The 23028-nt window shown below is 39.3% G+C and overlaps 1 protein-coding gene across 2 annotated transcripts in view; it reads left to right on the forward strand.

Moving 5' to 3' along the window:
* Positions 1-23028, forward strand: part of DDAH1 (dimethylarginine dimethylaminohydrolase 1) — a 199758-nt gene that overhangs the window by 50022 nt on the left and 126708 nt on the right. Inside the window, exon 1 of one of the 2 annotated variants that reach the window (XM_027873949.1) lies at positions 4222-4257. The exons of the other annotated variant lie outside the window; for it this stretch is intronic. The gene's annotated coding sequence lies outside the window, so the exon portion shown is untranslated. Of the gene's footprint in view, positions 1-4221; positions 4258-23028 lie in introns of those variants that run through there. 2 annotated transcript variants of the gene reach the window in all.

Raw genomic sequence — 23028 nt, forward strand, 5'->3', positions numbered from 1 at the left:
AAAATCCCTGGTCCTGTCCATGATCGTTGGGGTAGGGATAGGGCATTTGGGATAGGGGACTCCCTGGTAAGGAAACTTTGTTGGTATCTTCTCTGCAACTTATACCCTTAGACAGTTGCTCTGTACCAACTGGCCAAATGACTTGTCCGGGGTCACTCAACTGATGTGTCGTAAGCAGAACCTTAATCCAGTCCATGCTCTTACAGCTCTGAATTCATGTAACTAAAAGCTTACAATTGAACAATAACAAAATCAACCAAAATTGCTTAGTAACATTTAAGTTAACTTCAGTTATTTTAGCTATAAAATAATTTTTCAATTGTTCCCTCTAACTCTGAGCAAGTTCTCTGTCCATTCATTCTCATTCACTTTTCCCAATTTTAGTTAGTGTATATTAAATTCCTGTGATGCTTATTATTTCATGTAAGTCTTTCCAGATGTCCTTTTATTTCACATACCTATTGGTCTTAATCGTATTAAAATATTCCATTACATTAAGGTGCTACAATTAAACTTATTTTCCTATTTCTGAGCATTTAGGTTGTTTTTTGTTTTTGTCTTGTTTTGTTTTCAATTAAATGCTGCTATGAAAATCTTTGGGTTTTTGTTTTGTTTTGTTTTTTGGTGATTGTGGTAGTTGTTTTTGGTAACACTTTCAAAGTACATTCCTAACAAAGAAACTGTCTAGTCAAAGGGAATGATTAGTTCTGCTACTTTTAGACTGTGCTGCCAGATTACTTTCCCAAAGTATCCTACAAAATGGCAATTCTACCAGTAGTGTATGAGATGAGTGTACCTGTTCTTCCACAACCTCACCAGCATATACTTTTGCTGCTTTTAATTATTTTTGCCTCTTTGATAGATGTGAAATGATAGCTTGATTGCTTTAATTTTCATCTTTTTATTATTAGTGAGATAAAGCACTTTATCAAGTCACCATTAATGATCTATATTTCTTCTATTGAATTTTTTTTTATATTCTGTGATACAGTCCCTAAATCTAATACCTCTGCAAATTCATATCTGAAATTTTCATTGGAACCAAACTAAATATGGCCTCCCCAAGGGAAATGAAGTCCCAAGAGACAAAGGACCTCTGACCTATGCTACTTGTTGAACTTCCAGGATAAAAGTAATAGATCATTTTGTCATCCAGGCCACAGTAAACAAACAAGCCTGTTGTTGTGTAGGTCTGGAATTACTTGTCTGCAGTTTTTACCCAGTACAGGAAATTGCTGGGGTACAGACCATTCCTGACACCTTATCAAATATCGTTTTGCTGACCACAGCAGCTCCCTCGCTCTTGCGGTAAGCATTCATTTCCAATCAAGCCCCTGCTATGTAGCAACACCCCTCTCTATAACATTAACTCTAAAAGATGCCGTAAATAAAACTAGGGTCCAAGACAGGAACGTGGGGGAGGAGGTGGCAAATTCATTTGGTGTCTCATAATAAAACCTGAGTAATCATGCCAGATGGAAGGCAACATTAGGCTGGTACCCAGCAGAACATGATACTGAATATTACAGAGACTTGCAGCTAGAATAGCAGCCTGATATTAATAGGAAGGGGAACCCAGGACAGAATTTGGTGCCAGTGAATGGAAGGGTAGAGCCATATCACACCCATATACTACATTAACTCAAAAACTCAGCTTTAGATAAGATACTTAAGCCTTGCAGGAATGGGGTTTTCTGATGGTATCCAGTGATTCTACAATGTGTGGCAGAGGCTGGAGGGCATAAGGAAATTATGGACTCAAAAAAGAGAAGGGGTACCCTGTTCCTTGCTGGATTCACTCCTTTCTGCCCACTCTCCCTAACTTTAATTCTTGAAGAGGAGAATATTCCCATCTTGTTTGTTTGTTTGTTTTCCAGGAGTAGTTGACACCAGGCGGTCATGTGAACACATAAAATCTAGAGATTATCTGTCAGAACATAGATGGCTATTCCAGGATATCCCTTTGCGATGTCCCTTTGACATAACTCTGTAGGGCCTGGCACTACATGAGAATTTCGCACATATCTTTTTTTTATATATAGCTCTTGCAGCTGTAAAGGTCTTACGATAGTCCAAGTTGCCATATGAACCACTTGGAATAAAAACCCAAAACATACTAAGGGTCGTAACTAGTTTGCCTCATCTATGCAATCTCCTCCAAACAGCTAGAAATCTGGGTTTTCTACCACCATCCCTTTCCATACCCTGGGCAAATATTTCAAAAAAGACCTGTTTTAGCACACAGTTCAGTTACCAAAAAAAAAAAAAAAAAGTAGATTTGCAATTTTGAACCTTCCCGGTTCCACATTATTTTCCTTCATGCTTAGGAAACTCCCAGTGAGAAAACTCCCTCTACCAGAGCAGGTACCACTGTTCTGCAACTTAGATTTGTAAAGAGCTACCTAAGAGCATTAAGAGGGTACTGGTGGTGCAGTGGATAGAGCACCTAGCCTGGAGTCAAGAGGACCTGAGTTCAAATCCAGCCTCAGACACTTATCAACTATGTGACCTTGGGCAAGTCACTTAACCTTGATTGCCTCAAAAAAAAGGTTACTTACCAAAGGTGACACAGCCAGTATGAGGCAGAATCAGAATCCAGATTTTCTTCACTCTTGTACCAGCTTCTTATTCACCATTCCATGGGGCCAATTCTTTGTCTTACTCCAGTTTATTCTCTCTTTAAAAAAAAAAAAATAATGTATTAATGGCATGATGTCACAGATAGAATGCTGAACTCCAAGCCAGGAAGTCCTGGGTTCAGCTTCTGCCAATGACATACTGGTGGTGTGATCCTGGATAAATCACTTAACCTCCAAGGCTACAAGTTGCAGGGAAGATACCAGCCTGCAGTGGGAGGAGGAACTTCTTCGTCTGTGAGTTTCCTATCTCAACATCATCACAGGTCCTTTCCCTATCCCTGTATTGTTGTTGTTATTCTGCCGTTTCAGTTGGGTCTGAGTCTCCATGACCCCGGGTTTTCTTGGCAAAGAGACTGGAGTAGTTTATCATTTCCTTCTCCAGCTCATTTTACAAATGAGGGAACTGAGGCAAACAGGGTCAAATGACTTGCCCAGGGTCACATAACTAGTAAGTATCTGAGGCCAGATTTGAACTTAGGAAGATGAGTTTTCCTAACTCCAGGCCCAGCACTCTATCTATTCACTGTGCCATCTAGTTATTTTGTACCCTACAAAGAAAAGAGATGGGAAAGAGAAAACAAAGGCGCATAAGAATTGAATTCCATCTGTTTAAAAAGGATCTGCCATTGTATTGAAAAGCATAGAAGTCAGCCTGGTTTGTTTTTTAAAGATGAAAAATGCTAGCCACCAATAGATAACTAGTAACAATTTTAATTGTTTAAGAGATTCCAAGCTCAATAGACTGTTTTTCTCTCTCTGTGTTTTTTGCCTTCCAACTAGTGACAATTTTAAACAGGTACGGTCTAAAGAAACAGAAAGGGAAAAAAAAATGGATGCCATAAGTGTGTATAAATTTATCATTTGGGAATAGACATTCATGTCCCAGACTGGGTCGTATAAATCTTCATATGAATGTGTGAGTATGTGAACGCAGGTGCATATGTGATTGTAAAAGTCCAGGGAAATGCAACTTCTTGACTGAGTGTTACAAAACTTCCAGTGACGTAGGAATTCATTCACTGGTTCTATGCTCTTTTGATGTTTCTTGCCTGGGAAATGCATTCTCTATGGCCATGTTAATTTCAGCCTGGGAAAGTGTGGCTTTTATTTCTCCACCCCCGGAAATATGGGCAACTGAAAGACAGCTTAACTGACCGTGGAACCTGGGACACTGTAAAACAGGTCAGTCAAGGTAAAGTACTTAAGGAAAAACTGAGTCATCAGCGAGCAGGCATTTTATAGGGGTGGTCCAGGGAAAAGACAGGAGTGATCAAAATGCAAGAGAAGTCTGCCCAGATAGAGGAAGAATGGACCACATTGCAGAAGTAGCAATCCTGGGACATCTGTTTCAGTGTGGAGGAATTTCAATATATAATATAGCACCCATCTCATGCTGAGGTCTAGCATGAGAGATTGCTTGCAGATTAGCTGCAAAGAAATGCTTATTTTTAAACAGATGTTTTGCAATCATGACATTTGAAATACTGATGACTGTTTAGCAAAGCATAAGTAAATGTGTCAGTGCAAAAGTTTATTATTTCCTATAAGGAGATTGTAACAACAGATTGAATTCTGCGATCACCTGAATAATTGCTTATATGACTGGCACGTGGGTTAGGTGAGTTGTTATCTTTTTTATATGTATTTCTCCATTTCCTGAGTATTTGGTATTGGTAAACTTGTTCGGAACAGAGAGAGGTGGAATTTCTGATTCATATAAATGCTTGTGACAAGTCATTTCTCAGGAATGCAAAACCCTTTAGAGACCATTTCTAGTTAAGCTTTCTTGGAAGAAGATAATTAGGTATACCATCTTATCTTACACATAGCAGGTGCTTTATAGCTGTCTGTAACATAGACAAATGGGTCCCCATTTTACATGGGGAAAAAAAACATGATAAAGGATGAGCTAGAAATAGATTCCAAGTTCAATAGAATGTTTTTTTCTCTTTGTGTTTTTTGCCTTCCAGTGTTGCTCCTTCCATACATTGATAGCTATTACCTTAGATCATATAAGCTTTTCTTCAGATAGTTTCAATGTTTATTCTGAGGGTATTTGTATACTCATGTGTGCATGTGTGTGTGTGCCTGTGCCAGCCAGAAGAGACCGGCTCTGGAGATGGTGGCTTCTCAGTGTGTTGAAGATAAAATTCCTTTTCAGATATAGGCTGAACTAGATGACTATTTAAGTGTATTCCTTCCCATATCTCTGAAATTCTGTTACCATTTGTGAGATTGATTTTGGGAAATGGCCATTCCTGTTGCCCTGTTCAGGCCCAGTGAACCAAATAACACAGAAATTGTATGGTAACTACAGGTAGTGTCAGATTTTGTCATTTCATAACATCATCTTAGGGCAGTTAAGTGGCTCAGTGGATAGAGCGCCAGGCCTGGAGTCAGGAAGATTCATCTTTCTGAATTCAAATCTAGCCTTAGACACTTACTAGCTGTGTGACTCCTAGGCAAGTCGCTTAACCCTGTTTGCCTCAGTTCCTTATCTGTAAAATGAGCTGGAGAAGGAAATGGCAAAGCACTCTAGTATCTTTGCCAAGAGAACTCCAAATGGGGTCACGAAGAATCTGAAATGACTGAACAACAGAGGCATCACCTAAACACACGACCACCATCTTCCCACTTTTCTTGTCTTTCTAAGAGAAAATTACCCTGTTCAAAATACTTTTTTGACCTTCTTTTGCATCCAAAACAGAATTGCTTTTATTTGACAAGACCTTCTGCCTCCACAGGACCTACTGCTCATGCAGGCTTTCAGATGCTTTTTAGGATGCCATAACACAGCAGGCTGAGCAGTTGAAGGTGTGGCTAAAACCTAAAGGGCCCAACTTGAATCTTCTAATACACTAACTTCATCAGTGGACCTCACTGTTACTCTGCATGGACTCATTTTTCAATGATTAGCATATTCATACTTTCTCATCCATCCCCATCCTTTTACTACTGAACTCCTGACTGCCTAAAAGCAAACCATCTTCCTCAACCCCAACTGTCCAGTTCCTCATCCTCCGCCACCTCAACTCTACCTTCCTCAACAACCTCCCACTTCAGATCTTCTCTACTAAGCGCCCTGGAATACCTACCCCATAATTAACAAACTACCTCTTATCTGTCGCCACTTCCTCACTTGTTCCTTCTATTTTCTGGCCCTCACTAAGACCTGACTTCTTCCTAATGACACTACATCCTTGACCTCTCTTTCTAGAATTGGTTATGCATTTACTTATAATCCCGTCCTGTTTCCTTGATCTTGCTGGAGGAGTCAGAACCCTCCTTGCTCCCCATTGCTACTTCCAGACTTGCCCTTTACCACCATCCATCAGCAATCTCTTCTCCTTTGAGGTTCATGAGGTTGGAATTTATCACCCAGTCCAGCCTCTGGTAGCCATTTTCTACTGATTCTGAGGACACTCTTCCTCTTTTCTCACTGGATTCAGTGCCTAGTTCTCAGCCTTCTTCTCCCTCTCCCCTCCCCTCCCTCAAATTCTGTCCTCATTTGAAGGGATTTCAACAAGTTGATGCTCTCTCATGTACCCTAACTTCCTAGTTCCTCAATCTACTAGACTCCCAAGACCTACTCCTCCACTCCACCTCCATTACACATGGAGGTCGTCACAACTTTGTTCCTGTCATCACCCATAAGTTTTCGACTTTCGTGTTCAAGAACTCCAAATTTCCTTTCTCCTGTCTTAATCCTTGTACCCTACTCCTCCTAAACTTATTCTTTGCCCTTACTTTGACCTCAAACCCTTCCATCCTTAGTCTATCCCAGGCCATCATCTTTGCTCCGGCTAGACTTTTCTCCTTTCCCAATCTTAATTCTTTGGTGAGTCACTTTAATTCTACATTATTGCCAGATCTTAAATTCTTTGTTCCTTTGTCCTATCACTGACCACATCTTTCCAAACCATACTTCTCAAATAACCCTACTATCTACCTTCTTCACTCCTACACACATGCGACTGAACAGAACATGAGGAAATCACAAAACTGTTGACTGGCTGTACCCCAAATGTATTCAGTGAATCTTAACTGGGCCATCACTGCAGCACGCCCATCTTCCCTAATTGATTCTCCATCCCACTTACTGTAGAAGCCATTCCAAACTTTTTCTTCCCCTCTCTTCAAGACTCACATGGTACTCCCCTCTCTTGCTGACCTCTTAGTTGAGAATCTTGACCCATACATCACTAAACAAAACTGAAGCCATTTGTAGAGAGATCCTTCTGCTCTCCTCATCTCAGATTTCTTTACTTCCCATTGTCTTTTCCTTCTTTCCAGGCTACTACGTGGTATAGTGGACTTAGGAAGACCTGAATTTGAATTCTGGCTCAGATATTTACTAGCTGTGTGACCCTGGACAGGTCACTCAACCACTCTCTGACTCAGTTTTCTCATCTATAAAAAGGATATAATAATAATAGCACCTACCTCCCAGGGGTGTGAGAATAAAAGGAAATAATATTTGTAAAGTGCTTTGAAACCTTAAATTGCTATATAAATATTAGTATTTTTATTATGTCAATCAACCAGCATTTATTAAGCTCTTACTATATGCCATGAACTGTAATCAGCAACATGGATACAAAGAGAAGTAAAACCATGGTCCCTGATTATCAAGATCAATTACTCTGCAAATACTTTTTATCCCATTCCTTTCCATCTCCTCCCACCATCGTCCTCACTTTCTCTCTTTAATAATCAATCTGTATTCTGTATTCTCTCTTTCCTTCCTTTCTCCCATCCTTAAAAAAAAAAAAACTTTCCTGGATTTTTCTGTGCCTGACAGTTATCATCCTCAATCTCTTCTCCCCTTCGCAGCTGAACTCCTTGGAAAAAGCCAACTATACTCAATGCTACCACTTCCTCTCCTCTTACTCTCCTCTAAAGCTCTGCACTCTGGCTTCCATCCTCTCCATTCATCTGAAACTTTCTCCAAAATTATCAATAATCTCTCACTTTTTTTAAACCAACACTCTCTTAATTGCCGAATCCAATGGCCTTTTCTCTGTGGTCATCCTTCTTGACTTCTCTGCAGCATTGGATGCTGGTCATTACCTTCTCCTCCAGGATATTTTGTCCCATCTGGCTTTTTATGACTGTCTCTTTTGGTTCTCCTCCTACCTGTCTGACCTCTCCTTCTTGGTCTCCTTTAATAGATCTTCTTACATGCCAGGTCCACTTCAAGTGTCTCCCAAGACTCTGTCTTAGTTCTTCTTTATATACAATTTTTTTATATATGATATATATTTTTATATACAAAATATACACAATTTTATATACATATATATATTTTATATACAATATGCAATATTATATACAATATACAATTTTTTCTTTATATATTCAGTGCCTTGAGCACTGACTTGCCCATGGTCAAACATTATGAATCAGAATAGGACTTGAGCCCAAATCTTCAGTCCCTCTGTGGAGAATTTCTGCAAATTAAATGCAAACACATTTCCTCCAAGAGTAGAAGATGCAGATGAATTGCCAACTAGTATCAGTGAAAGGAATTTCCACAGCAGGAATTCTCTAGCTTGATGAAAGAATAAAAAGTAAAAAAAAAAAAATCAGAATTCTCGTAGAATCTCAGAGCTAGAAGGCACCTCCTAGTATAGGAGTTCTTTACCTTTTTGTATCAAGGATGCCTTTGGCAGTCTGGTGAAGAGCAATTCCTTTCCTTTCCTTTCCATCTCCTCCAATTCCTTTCAGAATTGTTATTACTTACATTCATAATTAAAGGAAATGATAAATTTCAGTTGAAAGCTAGTGAAAATTAAGGTGTAATTTTTTTCATCCAAATTCACAGGTCCTGGGTCAAGAACTCCTGACCATCTTATCCAATCTCTACCTGAGAAAAAAAATGCCCTCGACAACATTACCAAATGTAACCTTTCCTTAAAGACCTCCAATGAAGGCAAACCTACTACCTCCCAAAGAAACTCACTCCACTTTTAGAGAGTTCTAATTGTTAAGAATTTTTTCCTTAAATCAAGCCTCAGCCTACGTCTCTGTAACTTTCATTGTTACTAGCTCTGTTCTTAGGAGACAAATGCCTGAGACTTCTGTCTAATGGCTTCCTCGATGCTTAAAGGCAAATGTCAGATGCTTCCTCTTTTTCAGGTCATTATAAGGATTCTAAGTAGATGAAGAGTGCATTGATTTGCTTGTTCTCTGACCCTCTGATTATTAGGAATTTAAATTCTGTAGTGTATGGGGAGTAAGGAGGAGTTGCTCCCTTATTGGCTGGTGAAAGGGAGCATTGATCACCTTAAGCTGGAGAGTTGTCTAATGGTAAGAAACCCCAGGATGAACAGGCTTTCAGGGAGGTATAGCTGACTCAGGTCCTTCGGACCTGAGAATCCTTGGAAGACTAGGCTACATATCCAGGGAATCATCAAAATTTCAGTAGGGCCCCTCTTGGCTTTGGGTTGGTAAGAAAAGATGGACAACCAGTGTTGATCAGATTGCCAGTAAGGTCAATATCTCAGGTATTTTGAATAGGGGGCTTATGTTGTAAATATATTTGGACCCCAAATGCTTACATAGCATTTGTTGCTACAGAACCCTGAAATCCCAACATATTCCCCTTCAAAAAAGAAAGACCCTCAAATAAAGTCTTGACAGCTGTGGGGAATAATCTTGTGCAAAGAGACAGTGTTTCCCACTTAGCAATGAGCATTTAATTTAGCATGCATTGTCCTCGGCTAGTGTGTGAGGGAAACTGTTAATCAGCTGACTGTAATGGGAGATACCTACCTCTCCTAGCCATGGGAGATCCGGGGGTTGACCAACTTTCTTAGACAGACTTTCCCCGACTAACCTAAAAACTTGAACATTTCACCAAAATATGTAAACAGAGTACTAAAATTCATGGAAATGTGAGGCATTCCCTTATTTTTGTGTGGTTTTTTTGACCATAAATATGTACCATCACTTTTTTTTTAGATCACAATGTTCCTTCATTCCAGAGAAATCTAATGGTCTTTGACTTTCTGTTCCTGTAAATTACAAACCGCATTACGTGTCAAATTATGAAATGAAAACCATATAAAACTCAAGTTTTTAAATAACGTCAAGACTTTCTGCCTTGTCAATGTTTGTTTTAATGAGAACAGAACAAAATTTAACTAATATTGTCAGTTTTATACCAAAAAGAAGGTGCATTGGTTACCCTGGATTCAGGAAGTAAATTCCTGAAAAAGGGGAAAATGCCTTTTTTTCTTTTCTTTTCTTTTTTTGGCTAATTTTTTGATCATGCTGTGTTCTATGTGCTAAGTTGAGTCCCTTGGCGAGCTAAACCTGTATTTTTCCCCCTTTGTTCTTGGATCTTATCTGTCTGAAACAGGAGAGGCTCCAATAACAAATCGTGTTCAGAAAGATGAGGCTGCCATTCATGTCTCTTATTCTAAAGTTTTCTAAGAGCTTTATGGATTTGCTCATATGACTCCTATCCTGGTCAAATTCTTTGAAAATTTATCTTCTACCATTTCCTAAAGGCCTTCCTTAAAGAAACCACTAAATTAATTCAATTTGCTGTCCCTTAAGGACTCTGTGTTCTACTTTTTAAAAAAAATAGCTACTTAAAGACACTGTATGGAACGGGCTGTTCACAAAATCCCTATTTTTATACTAAAGGTTTTTGGGTTTTTTTTTGCTTTCTCATTGTTATTGTTCAGTCATTTTCAATTGTGTCCAACTCTTCATAACCCCATCTGGGGTTTTCTTGGCAAAGATAACTGGAGTGATTTTGCCATTTCCATCTCTAGCTCATTTTACAGATGAGGAAACTGAGGCAAACAGGTGAAGTGACTTGCCCAGGGTCACCATAGCTAAGAAGTGTTTGAGGCAAGATTTGAACTCAGGTCTTCTAGACTCCAGGCCTGGCATTCAATCCACTGAGTCACCTAGCTGCCTTCTAATGATCAACAAAATGGTACTGTTTTAAAAATTAGTCAACATACATCATCATTATAATAACTAGCATTTATACGGCACTTGAGGCTTTGCGAGGTGCTTTACAAATCGTACCCCATTTTATCATTATAAAAACCCTGGGAGAGAGGTGCTGTTATTATCTCAATTTTTCAGACTAGGAAACTGCAGAGAGAAGCTGTGACTTGCCCAGGTGAAAGAGGAAAAGACAGACACACAGAGAGACAGAGAGAGGCAGAGAAAGAGACAGAGAGAGAGGAGAGGAAGAGAGATGGGGGGGGGAGGAAGGAGGGAAGGGAGGGGGGCAGAGCCCATTGGATATTTTGATTTATAAATCTAGCCTCAGACACTTGACACCTACTAGCTGTGTGACGCTGGGCAAGTCACTTAACCCCAACTGCCTCACCAAAAAGAAAAAAAAAGGTATTTTGATTTATAAAAACCAGTAAAAGACCACCTCTCAAAGCCCTCTCTGACTTTAAAAATACTGAAGGAGGCTGTCCCTGATAACACTGGGAGCTAATAAGCATAAGGGGGACAGTATGAATGAGTTCCTATTCCTATAACCCACTGACTTTCACCAATATTGATTTAAAAAAATATTATAGACCAAATAGCGATCACCAAAAACAAATAATCAAACATAGAATAAAGAATCTTATACAAGCCATTAGCATTTAGTAAAGTAATGCCAAATGAATAAACAGATAACAAACAAAAATGTGTTTCTTCTTTATTCAAGTCCTTCTGAAATTCTTCTACCTCTGACTTTTTATATATATTTATATAAACATGCAGGCATGTATAAAGGTGCATGGTATAATGGACAGAGAGATTAGATGAGATGAAGCATTTCTTAAGATTTACTTTGTGCCTGCCCCTCAGCTAAACTGAGAATACAAATACAACAAAAAGATGGTTTCTGCCTTCAAAGTCTGGGCAGTGGCGGAATGGATAGAGTGCCGGGCCTGATCGAGAAGACTCATTATGAGTTCAAATCTGCCATCAGACATTTCCTAGCTGTGTGACCCTGGACACATCACTTAACCCTGTTTGCCTCAGTTTGCTCATCTATAAAATGAGCTAGCAAAGGAAATGACAAAACCACTCCAGTATTTTTGCCAAGAAAACCCCAAATGGGATCATGAAGAGTCAAACGTAACTAAAATGACTGAACAACAAATACATATACATGGAGAGAAATTCTCAGAATATATTCAATTATGATTCTCATGATTTTCCTGTTGGCTCTTTCTACTTTATATCTCATGCTTTTGTGCCCCATAATATGCCCATGTAGAGGCTAGAGAGAGGGCTAACCTTATTGTCAGAAAGACAGGTTCACATGCTGTCTCTGACATATATCAACTGTGTGACCTCCAGAAAGTCTCTTTGCCTTTCCAGTGCCCCACCCCCAACAACTCTTTAAAACCATGACTTACAGAGCAGCTGCTGATCTCTGTTGATGAAGAAAGTTTCCACCCTAGAAGTACTATACAATGATGAAATCACAGGTTCTCTCCCTTTCCTCACCAAATTCTGTTTCATTTATGGGCAAGGGGAAGGGAAGAGACAGGAATAAGCATTTGTATAGCAACAGCTGTATGCCAGGCACCATACTTAGTAAGCGCTTCACAGATGTTATCTCAGTTGATCCTCACAACAATCCCAGGAGGAAGGGCTATTTTTATCCCCATTTTACAGATGAAAAAATTAAGGCAAACAAAGGTTAAGTGATTTGTCCAGGGTCACACAGTGAGTGTCATAGGCTAGACATGACCTCTGGTCTTCCTGACTCCAGACCCAGCACTCTATCTACTGCGTCACCCAGCTATCTCCGTACTATTTTTTTTTTCTGATCATACTCTGGTCATTGAACACATAGGTCATTTCTAGTGTAGTGTTAAAAAAAAAAGCAATTATGTATATTTTATATAAATAGGGCTTTTTCTTCTTTTTTAGGATATTTGAGGATAAAGTTCAATGAATGGAATTACTAGGTCAAAAACTATACAACATTGACTTTTCATGCAAGGACTTTTGTTTGTTTGTTTTTGTTTTTTGTTTTGTTTTGTTTTTTGGCTAGGCAGTGGGGTTAAGTGACTTGCCCAGGGTCACACAGCTAGTAAGTGTTATGTGTCTGAGGCCAGATTTGAGCTCATGTCTTCCTGAATCCAGGGTCGGTGCTCTATCCACTGTGCCACCTAGCTGCCCCTGTGCAAGGACTTTTGAAGCCATATGTTGATAGTAATAGAGTATTGTGACATGAAATTGAAATATTCTTTAAGTGAATCTCAGGGGACTTTGATATCCCCAAATACATATAAAGTATGTCTCTTATGGTAAGCGACTTCATTTTTTTGGGTCTCAGTGTTCTCTTTTGTAAAATGAGGGGTTTAGAGTAGATGATCTCTGATGACTCTTCTAGCTCCAAATCTATGATACAGAGAGGTCAAATTGTGCTGCTTATTATATAGGTAAGAAGGAAAAGATGAAAGAAAAATGTAAATTTCAACTCTCAGGGGAACAAAGCTTAAATTTTCAGTTGAAAGTTACTAAAGAAGAGACTATAGAGAATTGATGTATATGCATTCAGTGACATGCCATTCGGGGTGCTTGGGGTGTTCAGGGAGGACTAGCACCTCCGGTGTGAGGGTTTGCTAGACTTTCTTCACAGCTGCTCATCCACCTTAGGTATCCACCTGTCACCCAACTCTCACGAAGCTGTAGCATGCACAACGGCCACACCCTGGCAAAACCATCTCAGTAGATGGACTAAACCAGGTTGAGGGCTTCAAACCTGCTGATGACTTAGGGAGGTGTCTACCCCAAGCATGTGAAGACTTCCCATGGTGGAATGGGCAAATGAGAACACTTTGTTCCAATGGCCATGAAGACGGCTACAGCAGACACTGTGGAGCACTTCGAGCTCCAGACATCGAAGATGCCAAAGTCATCCACTGCATCCCAGGCCATTAACAGTCATCTTGACTTTTGTCCTACCACTGGACTTTGAGGACTTGGGAAGATAAAGTGAGGCTGTCAACTTTGTGCAACTCTGCCTCACTTACATCCAATTCACCTGAAGACATCACTCCATGATGTCATTGGTCCTCTTCAAAAACGAAGGATAAACAGTCACATGCGAATCATATACCAGATTGGGGGGGGGGTGCGGCATTCAAAGTTCACATAAGCCAAAGCCCTTGCCGTAGTGGAGTTTTTATTCTAATGGGGGATGACATAAACAAATGCTACTACAGTGCATAGTTTGCAAGATACGTACATAAAGTTGCAAAATGAAGCTGTAGGAGAGAACTGAGGGAGAAGGTCACTACCCAAAAGGATAATCAGGGAGAAAGGGACATTTGAGTTGGGGCTTAATGATGAGGAGGATGGATCAGGATATTATGGCAGTCATTGGGAGTAATTTGAAGAAAAGCGTTGAGATAGAAAAACACCAGGGGTTATTTGTGGAGCAGAGAGTAGTTCAGTTTGACTGGAGCACAGAATGTGAAAGAACATAATTTGAGAACGGAAGGGTGGGTAGCCTATTGTAAAGGACCTTTGAAGTTTACTGAAGGAGCAGTAAGTAGTTACTCAAGGTTATGATCAAAGGAATGGTATTCATAAGGAACATGATTCTGGCAGTGGTTTGAGAGATGGTTTTGAGTTGGGGGGGAGGGGGGAGGGGAGGGGAAGAATGTAGACGGGAAGCTTTGTCAAAGGATTGCTGCCCTTATCCAGGTAGGTAGTAATAAGGATCTATGCTAGGGGAATGACAGTGGGTAAAGAGGGGAGAGGACATTTATAAAAGATGTTGAAGAGGTAGAATGCACAGAACTTCACAACTGGTTGGATATAGTCAATAGTTAATAGTAAACTTTTATTAAGCACCTACTGTGTGCCAGGCATTGAGCTAAGTTCTGGGGATACAAAGAGATGAGGAAGAGTCAAACATATCTCCAAAGTTGTGCTTCCAACAGTTTTCCCAAACTTGGTTGTGAACTATGTGTAAATTTTAATGTCAGCTCCTTACTTAAGGCAACTAGGTCAAGTACGAAAAAACTCAGCCCTTAGATAAGACTTTTAAGGAACATTTAAAATATGTTTGTGTCTTGTAGCATTGGTGCTGGGTTCAGTAATGCCTGCTGCCATCTGCAGCGTCCTCGGTGAGATGCTAGCTGAAGTAGTGAGACTAGGTGAAAATAGAATGTTCTGTGGGTACTTTGAAAGGTGGGAAAAGTTTGAAAAACCAAAAGGCTGCTACACTTTCCAGGGGTGAAATGGGGAGTCAATCTGTCTTTCAATAGCTTGATTTGATTGGTCTTGCTCGTGAAAGCCTTGTTTGTTTTAACTTTTAAAAAAATGAGCGGAATCTTCTGTTGACCAAGCTCTAAAATAGTGGGCATAAGTTCTTCATAAAAGATCCTATCAGAGCTAATTTTTTGGAAGGTGTGGTGGTGGTGGAGGAGGAGATGGAGATGCTTGGTGAGGTGGGGGGGGGGGACAAAATTCCTAGAACTCAAACATAGTTTAAATATTTTTCTATTCCTGTCAATTCTATCCATTTGACTGGCAGCCAGGTTCCACTTCACTAGTTCTCTCAGGAAAAAAAGGCAGATTGTTCAGAGCCTCCACCACCAGGAATCTGTACCTTGGCACCGACTCTGTCTTCTGGCTGCACGTTACTCCACATTCCGCCTTCCAACATAGGCACTCTGGTCGCTAGAACCTCAATTTGTGACCACAGACTCAATTTACTCGATTGAGTTTTAGCTGTGTAATCTGAGCATTTCACAGATATTTCTTCCCCACTTAATTCTTCTTCTTTAAAAAAAGTGACTTTTTGTGGCATCCTCTCTGTAGGAACACCACCACCCCTTCAAATTCTAAGTAAGGACTTGGTGGTGTTAGGAAAACACTGCCTTAGTGATTTTATATATCCACACAGTCTTGAGATTCCTTCGACGCCCCACTCCCCAACAGAGATGACTTGTCACAGTGGGAATTTGTGCTGAGTGTAGTCTTAGAGTATGTTCTTAATAAAATAAAAGAACAATTGCCTTGCAGACCGTCATATTAATAATGCAAAGCTTTGTAGGAGACTCCCCTACTCTCTTCCCCCTTCCCCACCAAAAGAAAAATCCTTAATAGAGGCCATGTATAATGACATAGAGGACTTTCTTAGAAAGAATTTTGAAATGATACACTGTTTCTTGAAACACTGTTTCTTGATTTAAGCAAATGATGATTAGATTACAGGCGTGTCTCACTATAAGCAAATCTGCCTTATGGAAATATGGAAATCATTATAGTTTTATAAATGGAAAGAATCTTAGGGAACATATAGTCCAATTTGTTCATTTGCTAGAAGAAGAAGCCAAAACAGCAACATTAAACAATTTGTCACAAGTCACATAGATAACTAAATAGCAGAAGCAGGATTTAAATTCAGATCCACTGACTCCAAATCCAGTACTTTTTTTTTAGCACAAGAGATGAATTATGAATAATTATTTCCAATGCAAAGGGATTCATACTGGGATTTCTTTAGATCTGGAGCTCTCTTTGTACATTTCAAATAAGATTTAACTAACTGACAATTCATCATTATCATTATTATTATTATTTATATATTTATAATTGTTATTATTACTATCAATAGCTAGCATTTTTATTGCATGTACTTTATGCCAGACACTGTGCTAAGTGCTTTCCAGATATCTCTTTTTTCTCCTTTTTTTTTTTTTGGCAAGGCAATCGGGGTTAAGTGACTTGCCCAGGGTCACATAGCAAGTAAGTGTCAAGTATCTGAGGCTGGATTTGAACTCAGGTCCTCCTGACTCCAGGGTTGGTGCTCTATATGCTGCACCATCTGGCTGCCCCTCCAGATATTTCTTTTGATCATCTGACCAGTCTATCATCTTTGCCTACTCCAGGAAATTGTCCCCAATCACACACTTTTTTGTATGTTCATTTTCTCCCCTCTACCAGTTTTTTTTTCTAAAACTTTTTTAATTCCTAACCCTGTTACCAACTTCATGTCTTCTGAAAATTTGGTATGCCTACCTTCATCATTGATAAAAATACAGAAATGTACTAGTTTAGGGACAGATCTCTGAGATGCTCCATCAAAGACCTCCCTTCAAGTAGACATTGACCAATTCATTAATGGCTACTCCGGTTTTAGCCACTCAACCAATTTCAAATCTACCTGAATGTACTAATGTTTGGCTGACATTTTTCTATCTCTTCCATAAGAATAATTTGAGAATCTTCAATAAATACTTTGCTAAAATCTAGATAAGCTATATCTGTAGCACTTCTCTGATCTACCATTCTAATAACCCTATTCACAAAAAGGAAATGAGGTCAGTCTGTTGTAACTCCCTCTTGATGAGGCCAGGCTGCCTCTTGGTCATTACCATTCCCTTTTCTAGATATTTACTAATGATCCCTTTAATAATGTGCCCTAGAATTTGTATAGGATTCAAGTTCATCTCTCTCTTTCTCTCTCTCTCTCTCTCTCTCTCTCTCTCTCTCTCTCTCTCTCTCACACACACACACACACACACACACACATACCTTCCTCTCCCTCCTTCCTTTCAAAAATTTTAAAAATTAGAACATCTCGTAGAGCTATGAATTAGTCCAACCATTCTGGAAAGCAATTTGGAACTATGCCCCAAACTGTGCATACCCTTTGACCCAGTGATACTGCTGCTAAGTTTATACTCCAAAGAGATTAAAGAAAGAGGAAGGGGGCCCATATGTACCAAAATATTTATAGCAGCTCTTTTTATAGTATCAAAAAATTGGAAACTGAGGGAATTCCCATCATTTGGGAAATGGCCAAATAGGTTGTGGCATGTGAACGTGATAGTGAACTATTGTGTTTTAAGAAATGATGATGGAGATGGTTTCAGAAAAGCCTGAGAAGACTTGTATGAACCGACATAAAGTGAGCAGAACCAGGAGAACAATTTATTTATAATAACGCTGATATTGTAAAGATAATCAACTCTGAAAAGTACCTCCGATCAACACAATGACTAACCACAATTCCAAGGATTCATAATGAAACATGCTATCTATCTACCTCCAGAGAGAGAGCTGGTGGATGTGTGAAGATTGAAGCATATGTTCTTCCATTTCTTTTTCTCACTTTTTTTTCTTGGAACATGGCTAACACGGGAATTTGTCTTGCATATCTATACATATTTGTAATGGGTTTTATTTTTCTTGCCTTCTCAATGAGTGGGAGAGGGAAGAGAAAGAGAACATGGGACTGAAAATAAAATGAAATTCAAAGCATTGTTAAATATAATAAAGAATATGAAATTAAATTTAAAATGAGAACATCTGTCCATCTCCAGTCTGCATCATCTCCCTCATCTACTTGATTTTTCAAACATCACTCATGGAATTATGTGGAGGTAAATTGCCATTGATGGTGGCTTAGCAGTCACATCTACCAAATCATAGTACACTAGGAAGTATTTTGTTTGGGCCAGTTCTCTTCTAAATGACAGATGAGGTGCCTCCTGATTCTAGTTCAAAGGTTCTTAATCTGTGGCCTATGGAAAGATACGGGGGGTCAGTGAACTTGGGTGGAAAAAATTACATTTTTACTTTCATTGACCTCCAATTTAAATTCATTATTTCCTTCAATTAATTAATTAATATTTTAGTGTTATTCTGATAAAGAAAGGGGTTCCTACACTTCCGCAAACTGCCAAAGAAGTTCATGATAAAAAAAATGGTTAAGAAACCCTGCTCAGAATCTGTGATGCTCTTTTAACTCCCTATTAACCAATTGTCCCTCTCCCCTTCCATTTTCAGTTTAAAATGTTATTTATTAGATTTTTAAAATCTCTGAGCAAAATATATTTTGGAAGTCCTCATGAAATGGATCACAGAAACTCCAAGTTGGATAGAACTTGAGAAGCTATGTAGTTCAACCCTTACATAAAGAAATATCCCCTCTACACCACCCAGGTCAAGTGATCATCCAACTTCTTCTTGAAGACTTCCTATGAAAGGGGACCCACTATCTCCCAAGAGAACACTTTTGAATATCTCAGTGTTAGAAAGTTTGTCCTTCCCATAGCCCTATATTTGACTCAGTTATACCTTTCACTGATTATTCCCTGTTCTGTCCTCCAGAACCAAGTGACACTAATCTAATCTCTTCCATGTGATAGCCCTTTAAATACTGGAAGACAGATAACATGTCCATCCTTAACCTTCTTTTCTCAGGCTAAACACCCCAAGCTTTTTGAACCGATCCTCAGAAGGCATGAATTTGAAGCCTTTCCCCATCTTGATTATCCTCCTCTGAATATACTCCAGCTTATCAATGTCCTTCCTTAAATGTGACACCCAGCAGAGAACTTAACAGTCCAGATATGGTCAGATCAAGTCAGGTCAAGTGGGACCATCACCTCCCTACTCCTGCACAATATATTTCTCTATCACCTAAGATGACATTAGGTTGTTTGGCCGCCATATTATACTGTTGACTCATTGGACTTATAGTCCAAAAAAACTCCTAGGTCTTTTTCAGATGTATGCCATCCCTAACCAAGAAAATATTATTCTTATCTCCTCCAGTCTGTGTTCCAGAAATCAGAATCCTCTTCTAAGATACCATCTTCTTTACCAACCGTTCACTATTCATATCCTCCTATGTCTTATGGAGCATCTCTCTTCTATCAGTGAAAAGGATGAAAACACCACCTGTGCCTCTAATTCTTTACTTTCTTGCCAAGGATTTCATAATTGCTATCAATGTTTTCTGAATTCTTTCTGGCAGATTTTTTTTTATCCCCACAAAAGTCACCAGAAGCAAGTAGTGATTGTTAGAGTTAATAAATCATAGAAGGTTTTCTGGCATGTTTTGCACACATGCTCCAGGAAGACAGCATATTTTCTCTCTGGTTCATTTCATGTCATTGACATGAACCCATCAGCTGAACATCATTAGCCACTCCTACGTGTATCTTCTTCCTTTAACCAATGGAAGAGCCTTCTTCTGGAGGTGTCTATAGGCTCTTTTCATTATTCTCTTAGGGCACTATTCTGACTTTTCTAAGACATAACCTTTTTGGTTATGATCAGAACTGCTTGCTTGTTCACCTTCATTTGAACTGTAATTAGCATGTATTCCCCAAACCTGTGATTTAAACAGATGGTGACTGCAGCTGTTTTCTATGAGACATGTAGGAATCCAGCCTCCAGTTACTCCACAGAGGCAGAGAATCTCAGACTTGGAATGGGCCTCAGAGTTCATCTAGTTCAGCCCATGAATGAATCAGAATCCAATCTATGAATTTGTAATATAACCTTTGTTAACCTCTAGACTAAGGGTATATATAACCAGCAATACAAGTTTTGCTGGCTAGAATGGAATTTTGCCTTGTTTTGACCCCCATCTTGAAACCCTAGGAAAGGAAAAAATTGTTTAAGGCTTAAATTTTAGTTCAAGTCTACAGTCTCCCCAAAAGGAAAAAGTAGAGAATGCTCATTATAAAATATTAATCCTATAGAAGACAGCTATTGATTTCCTACACAGAGAAAATAAAGTCTAAAAAACACAAAAGACTCAGCATTCATTGACAAGACTTAAGAAATAAGTACCATCAATATTAATTAAATCATTGACAGTATTTAAACAATAAGTAACTGAGACTCCATGTTCCAGTGTTTATGATTCAGTCTCCTTGTATATTCTCTGTATACTCTCCCTGTAAACACTAGCACCTGAAGCATTTTTCGGTGTCAGTTTTGGCTCTAAATTGTCTCCCTCATGGCAAATATCTTCTCATAAGCCAGGCCAAGAATTGGATTCATCCTCCTGCTAATAGAAGCGCAAGAGTAGTTGTCAAGACCTTCTCCCTTTGCCATCAGTCAGCTCTGACCAAAGTACCAAGGCTCCCTGAACCTCTTAGACTAATAAGGTTGCTGCCAAACTTAAACACATTGATCTTGGAACTGATGCTCATCCGCCATAGATCAAGAAATAGCACGCACAGAAGAAGGAGCCCAAAATGTAGGATCAGAATCACTTAGGCAGCATATGGGCTTTAGCTGTCATATGCTCATGGCTCAATGGCTGCCAGGGTAGAAGAAAGGGCAAGATGCCTTTCTTCCAACTCCCCATGTGAAATCTTAGAGCTACTTAATCCCACCTGGATGGTCAAAGGAAGACAGGGCGAGGAACAGAGTCATTCCATTTTTAAAGGTCCATTGAGTGGACCACTAAGCTCTTCCTGCTCATCAGCCAGTAAAGGGATGACCTCATCATCTCAAAACCCCAAGCTCCCTCAGTACTGAGTTATGCCCATGGTCAATTAGAAGCAAGAAGGTAATTCTGCACACATATTCTACAACCTCCAGTTAACCAACTCCTCACTTCTTCCTTTATCTTCTCTCCTCTCCCTACTATGCAGACTTTAGACATTTTCCATCTCTACCTTGACCCTCTACTGTCTCGGCTTCTTAAGGGTTATACTCCTCAGTCCATTATTCTAGGCCTTCTCCGATCCAAACTACCTTTTCATCTTCTCTTCTGTTCTCTACATATATGCTGTCCTCCAGCTAAGTTGGATTATTCGCTGTTTCCCAAACATGACCCTTAGATTTCACTCACTATTGTGCTTTCTTCTCCAGCTGATCTCTTCTCTTGGAATTCCCTCTCTCCATCTCTGCCTATTATAATCCTCCCCGTATTTCAAGTCTCCTCTCAAATGCCATCTTCTTCATGAAGCTCTCCCTTGTCCCCTCTAAGTGAATAACAACATATATACGCTGTACAATGCCTTAAGGTTTACAAAGCACAATACCTCCACAAAGTAATCAACATATTACTAGGCAATATGTGTATTATTATCCCCATTTACAAATAAAAAAATGAGGCTGAAAAAGTTTAAATGCCTTGTCCATGGTTACAATCAAATCATCACAGCCAGGACTTGAGATGATATCTCCTAACTCTTAGTCAAGATCTCTTTCTGCTGCATGATTTGTCCCTCTTCTGAATCTCCATAGTGATACGTTCTTCTCTTACTACATGTATCACATTCTGCATTGTATTACACTTATTTAAATATATGATATCTCCTCTACTAGATGACAAATTCTTTTAAAACTTAGATTGTGCCACACTCTTCTTTGTATCCCCAGCTGTGTCTTGAGCATGGCAGATAATAAATAATTTGTTACTTTCCATCATGCAAGTTGCTTGGACTTAGTGTTTGTTTGTTTGTTTTGAGGCAATGGGGTTAAGTAACTTGCCCGTGGTCATACAGCTAGTAAGTGTCTGAGGCCAGGTTTGAACTCAGGTCCTTCTGATTCCAGGGCCAATGCTCCATCCACAGCACCACCTAGCTGCCCCTGACTTAGTTGTTCATGAAAAAGAAGAGCATAACTATTGAAAGTAGCTACTACAAAAAAGGAAGGCAAACCAACTACCCCACTTACCTGCTGAAAGAAAGAAAATGTGTCCTGTATGCTTCAAAACGTAAACTCCTTGATTGAAGGAAACATTTCATTAATTCGCTTCTGCTTTGTACTGTATCCAGATGACTGTAGCATCTTCATAAATCTTAAATAGAAGTAAAACTAATTAATTCATTTTGCCTTTGATCTAAGCCAAGCTTTGAAGCTGGATCCTTAGAGACTTCCGATGAGCATCTGTTAAATCATTGTGTCTTCCATCTCTTTAGGTGAAAGGAGAAAGTTAAAAAAAAAAGTAAGTCCTGTAAATTCATTGCATATTCTCTGCTATGTTCTCTCCTGGTATCTCCTGGAAAGGTTAAATGAGGGATTCTTGAATTTGATTGTTGAATTTCCTGGATAATGAAAGATTATATGAATATCTTTGCATAGACTATATTATAGAGTTGGAAGGAATTTTAGAGGCTATTCAGCCTAATCTCATACCTAGCTAAAAATCTACTTCACAACATCCAAAATTAATGGTCCTTTGCTTTAAAGACCTCCATTTGAAGGGGAGCTCACTATATCCCAAGGCAGCCTGTTCCATCTTTGAACAGTTCTAATAGATAAGACATTTATTCTTATATCAAACCTTGTAACTTTTCTACTCTGTGACTTCCACTACTACTCTTGGTTCTGCCTTGTGGGGCTGAGGAGAATGAGTCTGATCTTTCTTCCATATGACAACCCTTCAGGGACTTGATGGCAGCTCCCATGTTCCATCATGAATCTTCTCTTTTCTGGGCTAAACATTCCCAGTTCCTTATAGGACATGATTTTAAGGCCCTCGCTGCAACTTATCAGTAGCCTCCCTAAAATATGCTATTCCAAATTGAACACAATTTTCTAGATGTGATTTGGCCGAGACAGAGTATTGCCAATCACCAGCTACTTACAGCCAAAAACTTCATTAACTCATTTGGCCACCATATTCCAC

Source organism: Vombatus ursinus, unplaced genomic scaffold, assembly GCF_900497805.2.
Source record: "Vombatus ursinus unplaced genomic scaffold, bare-nosed wombat genome assembly UNPS02014803.1, whole genome shotgun sequence".
Lineage (NCBI taxonomy): Eukaryota > Metazoa > Chordata > Mammalia > Diprotodontia > Vombatidae > Vombatus > Vombatus ursinus.